This window comes from Triticum urartu, chromosome 3 (genome assembly GCF_003073215.2).
Source record: "Triticum urartu cultivar G1812 chromosome 3, Tu2.1, whole genome shotgun sequence".
NCBI classification, from domain to species: Eukaryota; Viridiplantae; Streptophyta; class Magnoliopsida; order Poales; family Poaceae; genus Triticum; species Triticum urartu.
In genome coordinates, this window is record NC_053024.1 from 432,470,186 (window position 1) to 432,479,943 (window position 9,758).

Consider the following 9,758-nt stretch of genomic DNA (forward strand, 5'->3'; position numbering starts at 1 on the left):
AGGTCGGGGGCCGAGCGATGTGCGCTTCTCTCGTACACGTACGCACGTGTGTGTGAGGTGTTGGCTCTAACTGAACCCAAGCGAGGCGTTGGGCTCTAACTGAACCCGAGTGATTGCACTGTAGGCTACGCGTTACTGAACCCGAGCGATCGATCGATGGCTGTTAACTGAACCTGATCGAGCGATTCCTTCGCTACTGCTGCTAACTGAAGCCGATCGATGCTGCCTCTGGATGAACAGTGAGCGTTGCGGGGGGGGGGGGGTGGATGAACAGTTCCTGGTGGGGTGGATGAACAGGACCCCGTGGTGTTGCCTCTGGATGAACAGGACCCCAATCAATCGAGCCGGTTGGGGCTGGATGAACAGGACCATGTGGAGGGCTGGATGAACAGGACCACCCCGTGGAGGGCTGGATGAACAGTAGACGGTGGAGGGCAGGATGAACAGTAGCCCGTGGAGGGGTGGTTGAACAGGAGCCCGTGGAGAGGGCTGGTTGAACAGTAGCCGGTGGAGTAGCGCGCGATGGAGGCTGGATGAACAGGAGCCCGTGGATGAACAGTCGCAGGTGGAGGCTGGAGGAGGTCGACGGTGGATGAACAGTAGATTGTGGAGGTTGGAGGGGTCGACGGTGGAGATGAATAGTATCCCGTGGAGTCCCGTTTTGCGGTATGCCACGCCTCTCCCGATGAACAGGACCCCCGTTTCGACCGTAGCGCTCCAACATAAGTCCGTTTTGTCCATTTTGCGGTACGCCACACCCTCCCGATGAACAGGACCCCTGTTTCGACCGTAGGAGGTCTGTTTCCTCCGTTTTGCGGTACGCCAGACCCCTCCCGATGAACAAGATCCCGTTTCAAACGTGGCCGGTCGAACACAAGGCCGTTTCCTCTATTCTGCGGTACGCCAGGCCTCGTTTCCATCGCCTGTTCCGTCCAAGCCCTCCCGATGAACATGACGCATTCCATTGCCTCCCCATGAACACGGCGCATTCCGTTGCCTCCCCATGAACACGACGCATTCTGTTGCCTCCCCATGAACACGACGACGACGTTGTTTCTCCGTTTCAACCCAGCCATGTACACGAGCCCTGGCCGTACGTATGCGCGAGTAGGCGTTCGAGACCCCGCCCGTATGTACACATACATGGCCGTATTTTCTTTCTTGCACCCTGGCCGCCTCTACTACGACACATGCGCGCCTCTACATCCACCAGTATATATGTATGTACACGTTCGCGACCAGAATGACAAAGCTACGTACGCTTCGACCAGGTGGGTCCCGACTGTCAGGCACTTCCTTGCGTGCAAAGATGTAGCTGGTGGGTCCCAGCAGTCAGGGGGGCGAAATACGGTGGCCCGTCCGGTGATCCCCGCTGTCAGGTGGAGGAATAATTATTTTGCACGTAATAAGGAGGCACTTCCTTGCTGCGGCCGTGGACCCAGCTGTCAGCCTCTCCACGTACAGTCCACGTTCGATGGAAGTCGTTCCTTAACCACGTTGACCATGCCGCGCCGAGAGCACCAGGGCAGTGGACGATGGCGAGGCCTAGGAAGGGGACGATGCAGAGCCGGGGAAGACACGGCAGTGGATGCCCACGCGTAGAGGAGTACGAGGGTTCATTGGTTCGCTGCGGTGTGAGGTTGTCGTCGCCGCAGAATAACAGGGGGTGTGGGTGAGTAGAGGGATGGCCTGGCCAGCGGTGGGAGTAGTAGGGGGCGGTGAGGCCTCCGCCGCATCGCAGCCGGCCACGGGAGGTAGGAGCACGAGGCACGACCGGCGCTGGTTTGGGCGGCTGGAGCAAGAAGTCCAGAGGTTGAAGAAGCACTACGGTCGTTGGATGGACATCGTATGGTCACTCGAGCTAGAATCATGCATATTAACTTAGTAGGCCCACAAGTTAGCCTGCCACTATACTGGGTCCCAGCTAACAGGGGGAGTATTCATTTTTTTGTGCGTAATAAGAAGGTACTTCCTTGCGTGCGAAGATATAGCTGGTGGGTCCGAGCTGTCAGCGGCGGTAACGTTTTTTTGGCGAAATACAGAGGCCCTTTCGGTGGGTCCCTGATGTCAGGTGGAGGAATCATTATTTTGCGCATAATAAGGAGGCATTTCCTTGCGTGCGGCCGTGCACCCAGCTGTCGGCCTCTCCACGTAAAGTCCACTTCAGATGCATGTCGGTCGTTGACCATGTTAACCAGGCCGCGCCGAGAGCACTAGGGCGGTGGACGACGGCGAGGCCTAGAAAGGGAACGACACGGAGGCAGGGAAGACTCGACAGTTGTTTCCCACGCGGAGGGGAGTACGACTATACGAGGGTTTAGTGGTTCGTCTGTCGTCGCCAGAGAATAACAGTAGGTGTGGGTGAGTAGAGGGATGGCTAGGCCAGCGATGGGAGTAAGGTAGGGCGGTGAGGCCTACGCGGCAGCAGAGCCGGCCGCGGGGAGGAGGGAGCAAGCAGTCTTGCCGGCACCTGTTTGAGCGGCTGGAGCAGGAAGCGCAGAGATTGAAGAAGCACGACGCCGTTGGATGGCCATCCAACAGTCACTGCTTGTACATCAACCTTTTTTTAGGAAAGCCTCAAATCTGTGGAAAACAACATACAACCCTTATTCCATTATTTCTAATAATTTACAGCGCATTTGCTAACTATTAAGGTTTTTTGGAGCCCATATTCTTTTTGTTAGCATTACAGCCCATATTGTGGCCACAGTTAAAAAATTATACGAAATTTTGCATATTTCGGTGCGGTCTGAACTATTTTTAATCCTGGAATTTCGACTCACATTCAAACTGATTTGAAAAATAAATGTATATCAATATAAAATCAAACAAATTCTCCACGCATAAAAATTGATGTAATTTCAAATCTCGAAATGAAAAAAGATATTTGAAACTAATTGCCGGTTTGATGTGTTATAAAAATGTACAACCCATTTCTCATTACTGATGGGCCATTTTCTCGGCCAGCCGAATGAAAGCTCTCCTTGTCTTGAAAGATTTGCAGCCCAACAGCCCTGACAAAGCGACTTACTTGGCAAATCACAAAAAAACTGGGCTGTGGCCATGGACCCAGCTGTCAGCCTCTCCACATACAGTACTCTTCCGATGGAATGTCGTTAACCACGTTGACCACGCCGCACCGAGAGCACCAAGGCGGTGGACAATAGTGAGGCCTAGTAAGGGGACGACGCGGAGCCGGGGAAGACGCGTAAGTGGATGCACACGCAGAGAGGAGTACGAGGGTTCACTGGTTCGGCTGCGGTGTGAGGCTGCCGTCGCCGTAGGGCCTGGCTACCGGTGGGAGTAGTAGGGGGCGATGAGGCCTCATCGGCAGCACAGCCGGCCACTGGAGGCAGGAGCAGGCGGTCTCCCCGGTGCTGGTTTGGGCGGCTGGTGCAAGAAGAGCAACGATTGAAGAAGCAACAGGACCGTTCGATTGAAATCCAATGGTTACTGCTGCAAGAATCGTTTGTTGACTAAGTTGACAAGCCCTGCGTACGCGTCAACTTAGTAGGCCCACAGGTCAGCCTCCCAAACGGTGCGCCCCAGATGTTAGTGGGAGGAATCATTTTTTTCGCGTAATAAGGAGGCAGTTGATTGCGTGCGGCCAGGCCAGCGGAGGGAGTAGGGTGGGCCGGGGAAGCCTGCGCGGCATCATAGCGGGCCACAAGAGGAGGGAGCAGGCAGTCCCACCGGCGCTAGTTTAGGCGGCTAGAGCAGGAAGATCAGAGATTGAAGAAGCACGTCGGCCGTTGGATGGACATCCAACACTAACTGCTGCTAGAATCGTGTGTTCACTGACAAAGCCTTGCGTAAGCAAGTCAGCCTCGAAATCTGTGGTGTGTACAGCCCATTTGCTATTATTTTTATAACTTTTACTCATTTTCTAATTCATATGGAATTTATTACAGCCCGTTTTCCATTTTTAGAATTGCTGGCCATTTTCTGGTCAGTACCAGGGTCAAAAAATTAACTAAATATGTGGGAAATTTTGAAAATTCGCAAATTTTTGCTGGGGAACGAAATATTCTTAATCCAAAAATTAATAGCCATACTAAAATAAATTAGTACTATGTCATGTTAAATCCAATGAAATACGTATAAGATATCAGTGAAGAACAAAAACAAAAAAAACTTATATCCCATTTGCTATAAATTTTTTGGAATTTCCAACCCCTTTTGATATTACTTTTAACAGACATTGACCATACTCTTAAGCCAGGCCGGAATGCATCCCTCCTCGTCTTGAAAGATTTGCAGCCCAGTAATTTGGAAAAAACAAATAGGCCTAGCTTGGGTATTCTTCAAAAAGAAATACTGGGCTACCTATTTTCCCAAAGAACTGGTGCATGAGCATTTAGCTTTATTTATTTACTTATTTATGTTTAGGGGACCATGAGCATGTACCTGGGCCGGATTCATGTGAGAGCCTCCCTTCCAGTTAATTATGGGCTTCTCTATTGGGCCTTCGTCAGTGGGCTGCATGTTATCAACAAGTGGAAAATGTGTTCCGAGTTTCAAAAAAAAATGTGTTCCGTATGATAAATAGTATGCGCTACGTACGGTACGGGGCACTGAAGGATCGAACTATGCAACGACTTCCAAAACATTGTGTTTGTCGTTCTAACAACACATTTATTCAACCAGCAGGCGAAATATACTACTGATTGTACATTGAAAACAGCAGCAGCAGCAACCAGGGCTGGGGGTGCAACAGAAGCAGTAAGCAGGCCAGAAGAGTGAAGACGCAGCTCTCTCTTCCAAAACAAACATCAGCCATCATTACAAAAGGGCTACCAAAAAAGAACAAGTGTATGCATCAAACTAAATAAAGATCCTACTACACCAAGTGTACGCATCTAACTAACTGGCTCAGTTAGACGTTACTATTTATTTTTTTTCGAAACGAAGGCAAAAGAATTGCCTCGTCGATTAATTAATAAGAAGAGAATTGCCTGGTTAATCTACGGAAAACCGGGCTAAAACCGAAGATGTTACTATTTATTAAGCTGAAGTGGAGTCGCAGATGGAGAGGAGTGGGAAACATCACTGGTTCGGGTGCGCGGCAGCACAGCTGCGGTGCCGCCCACGGGAGACAGGAGCAAGAATAGAGGTTGAAGAAGGAGCACGGCTGTTGGATTAACATCCAACGGTCCAGCTGCTAGAATCATTTGTTGATTAAGTTGACAAAGCTGTGCGTACACGTCCGCTTAGTAGGCCCACAAGTCAGTCACCAAATCTGACGGGTCCCAGCGGTCAACGGGATGAATATTTTTTTTCGCAAAACAAGGAGGCACTTCCTTCCGTGCGAAGGTACAGCCAGTGGGTCCCAGCTGTCAGGTGGAGGAAACATTTTTTCAGCTTAATAAGGAGGAACTTTCCTTGCGCGCGACCATGGACCTCGTGGGTCTCAGCCATCAGGCTCTCCACGTAAAGTCCTCTTCCGATGACTCTTGTTTGTTGATCACGCCGCACCGAACGCAATGAGGCGGTGGACGACGGCGAGGCCCCGGACGGGGACGACTCGGAGATGGGAAAATGCGGCAGTGGAGTCGCAGATTGAGAGGAGGAGAAGGGTTATAATTTGTTCTGTTGCGGCGTGAGGCTGTAGTCTGTGGTGAATAACATGACGTGTCGAGGGGTGGAGGGATAGCCTGGCCGGCGGTGGGGTAGCGCTTCGCAGCGATGCGTGCTAAGCAGAGCTGCTAGCCGCCGGAGGCCGGACGAGGCAGTCCCGGCGATGCTGGAGGAAGAAGACGAGAGATTGAAGGTGCATGCCGGCCATTGGATATCTCTCCCTAATAATAAAGCACGGATTGAGTCTCCGGATTCACCGTCGCGCATCTTTTGCATAAAAGTCCCTAGGTTTTGGCGTATCTAACCCGCAGTCCACCGAGTAAAAAACGATTCGCGAGGTAATTCACCCCCAATTTTCTGCTCTGCGCCGCCACCCCGATGACCGTGCCCAACCACCCGATTCCACGCCTCTCGCCGGGAACCGCCGACGACGAGGGCCACGCCGGTGATCTCCCCTCAGCCCGCCTGCCTCCTCTTTCCTCTCTGTTCTCCTCCTCTCTCCGCCTCCTGTTCAGCAGCGACCGCCCAAACTCGCCCCGATCCATGGCCATCTCCTTCCGCCCAGCTCCAGTCCATCACCGGTTGTCCGTGGCACGAGCCGCGCCTCCTCTTCAACCTCCTCATCCCGCCCCACTCCTCCTGGACTGCCCACGTGCGCCTCCCGAACCCCCATGGACGCCTTCTGCGGAGCTGCGGTATTGACGGTTGACCGCCGCCATGACCGGCCTGGTGCGCAGCTCCCTGTCACCATCCCCTGCGCCTCCTCCCGCGTCTCCCCGTATATGTATATATGCATTGCCTGTGCTTGCCACTAACTGAAACGAGCTTAGTCAGTTTCAACATTATTTATTCTGTGAAGAATGTATAGTGTATTTATTTCTTTCCTGCTCCGTCTCAGAGGAAGAAGAAAATATCTGAATTATGTGTTTGAGCTATGAGGAACGCCTGTTATATCATTTATTATCCTACAAGACATCTTAGTAGCTTTTCTTCTTGAGGTTATATTAGAAATAGGTAACTAGCTTCATTTCACGTAGGACATTCAAGAGTGAGTTGTTTTCTAAGGCTGGAAGGGAAGGAAGCAATGCAAGTGAGACACTTTATAATTCATTTGACCACTCTTGTTTTCTTCAGGTTCTTATTGGTCTCTTCTTTGGATGAACTTTCTGAACACAATCTGAAGCTTCCAAGAAGCAAATTCCATACTCTACTGCTGACTTGCTTTTCGGTGTTCTGTTGAGAGAAAATTTAGAAGCCAAGTTGTGCTATAGGACATAGGTAAACCTGCTTATCTCATTTAACTTATGTTCTTGGAAACTATCGTAATATCCTCCTGATGCTTCCTATTATGTTTACACATACCACTCTATGGCAACGTGAAGATATAATATGCCAAGGAGCTAAAAAGGCGCTTGTTTTATGAGTGCTCAGGCTCTGGTCTGACTTGTGCGGGCAAAGTTGAAAAATGGTCGTATGAGCCGAGTCACAAGGAACAAAGGAGTTCTTCAATGAACTGAGGGAGCATTCGACATGTATCGTGTATGTGTACACGCACATTTAGATGGAATGTGCTTATGTTCTAGGGAAACATTGTTTGTGCTTTATTTGATATCAAAGAAATATTGGCAGGTTCCTACGCTTCCATCATTAGGGATAAGCCATATTTACTGAAATTTTTCTAGAGCTATTCCCATAGCCCTTACAATGAATTCTAGAAGCTATGTATTTTAGGAAAGATCCGTCAACGGCGAGGTACCTGAGTCTGATGCAATTCAGGAGAAGCTGATGCCTAACAAGTACACCACAGCAAACGTCCAAGTGATTCTCCTGACCACGGCGGGGTACCCAGGTCCAATGTGATTAAGAGGTGCACACGACAGTAGTAGAGTTGATCAGCTCCAAGCAGCTTTGCAATCGTATACATATGTTCTCACCACAATTAACTACACGTAGGCTCTCTCTCCCTCCTCTCCAGAGAATTTGACAAATGTTGTTATGAAGGCATTTTGTTCTTCCCATCGATTCTAGAATAGATAAACATGTACTATGTGTTTCATATGAACTGTTAAGAACCCAACAACATATGGTTATTTCATCAATCTTATCAACTTTTAGTTAATGGAATTATCTATTGATTGTAGTATTGCGTTTGCTTGTGTTTTCGGCTAAAAGAAAGGAAAAAAAGGAACAACATACATTTCTGCATTGCTTCATCCTTGCGGCTGAGAGAGGCATGCGTTCTCCTGTGAAGAGTGCATAAATTGTTTTTATTGGCTTGATATTTATTTATACCAGCTAATTTGCATGTCTTACAATTAATACTAATCTTTAGGCACAGGACCAGGACCACGTGGTTTGCATCATCTGGTATATCTCAATGGATTATGCTTTTCTTTTTTCCATGTTACTTGGTGTTACGTTTTGTTTCTTGCCTGACCACCATTTTCAGTTAGTGTAACTGACAACAGCCGTGGGGTATGCAGTTCCTAAAACCTATGAAAGACTTCCTGAATGTTCAGTTTTGTGCTGCTGCATGGTGTTGAACACCCTGAACATGGCGATTTCAGGGCCTATAGGATGGTAGATGTCTGGGCCCATGGCTGCGAGCTCGGCCATATAGGCCCTTGAAAACTGACGACGACACCTCTCTTCGGGCAGAATGTTATTGACGAGCACAATGTCACGACAATTTTCAGAGTCATAGACCCCCTGGGAATTAGTGTTTGTGTTTTTGTTTTTATGATGTCTGAACTTTAGCGGACAATGTTCACCCACACATGGCACATGTGCTAAACTAGACGGCTGTTCGTTGGAAAGTTATACGAAATCCGAAGGAATCCAGCCTTCAAGTGTATCACTCATTATATCTCTACTCTGTTCTTCTTTACTCTGCTTTTCAGGAAGAAGGTGGATTGGTGGCCATTTCCTGTATGCAAGGGGATGGCAACGACTGTTCCTTGGTTGAAGGATGCAATGCATCTTGCTGAATTTCAAGCTGTACGATTTTGGGTCTACCTAGATACCTATGCAAGGGAGAAGAAATCTGCAAGTTGGGTAGAAAGCTAGGCATGATTCTCAGTAATACTCTTTACTTGGTACTTGATGATTACTCTTTACTTGGTACAAGGTACTTGATGATTCTAATATAGTCTGACCTGCTGGAGATAGTAGTTTACATACATGCCTAAATGTGTTGGAGATACATTGCACTGTGTTTCATAGGTCGCCGTGATTGTGAGTGACTAAAAGAAATCCATCATCACATCAAGTTTTTGGAATTCCTTGGATCAAAAACAGATCAAGATGCATCTGGTTAAATTTCAGGGATCGAAATCGATACAGATACAAAATGGCTCAATGAAAGTTGTAGTATCTGCATACTCTTTGTTGGTATATAAATCCTGGCTCCCCTAATACTTTATTCCCATGTAAAATAGCTAATTCATGCATTACTTTGGAGTGCACACGTCAGTTAAGAAAGGAGACTGCAAGTTATATATAGTGATCTGTATTGCTTACATCTAATATACAATCTATACATGATGGTTTCGAATTATGTGCGCATGGTTGTACAATTGTCTTTCAACTGAATTACAGCCAAAGTGTTCATCTTGGCTACTTCTGAACTTCTACACAAATTAAATGGTGGAGTATGGCCACTACCACCTACATGGTAAAATGTGGTAGCCTTAAATTGTCTTCAGTTTAGTCTCTTCTGTTTCTTGTGTTCTACATAAGTCTATGAGCCTTATGTCTCAATAAAATAAAATGTGCGAGAATAGGACTGAAAATCAAAGCTATTCATCATTTCGTGTGGGATGTGAGTCTGGTTGAAACTTGAGTATACCAACTGGAATTTTGCTGTTCGACAATTGGAAAAATAGCCTACTCGAGGGTGTTTGGCCTTTTGCGCATCACCAGCCAGTCGCTGCGCTCACACAAGCATCATATTTTGGTCTGGCATCAAAAGTCCAAGCATACAAGTGTTACAATTATTTATAGCAATATGAAATATACTTACCATTATATGCATAGATAATCACTCTTCTTTTACGTTATTAAACAAGAAATTCGGGCATTTGCCATTAACCACAAATTAAGAAAAATGAATAAAGGTCTAATTTGGCTCCATTCACAGTTTTATCTGGTCCAGTTTTGTGACACCCTCGATTCAATCGTAC

At 47.9% G+C, this 9,758-nt stretch overlaps 1 long non-coding RNA gene across 1 annotated transcript; it reads left to right on the forward strand.

The window, feature by feature from the left end:
• Positions 1 to 6,790: 6,790 nt before the first annotated feature.
• LOC125548435 lies at positions 6,791 to 7,207 on the forward strand. The gene is made up of 2 exons (XR_007301088.1): positions 6,791 to 6,855; positions 6,960 to 7,207. It is a non-coding gene; the product is annotated as an uncharacterized LOC125548435 (long non-coding RNA).
• Positions 7,208 to 9,758: the final 2,551 nt, after the last annotated feature.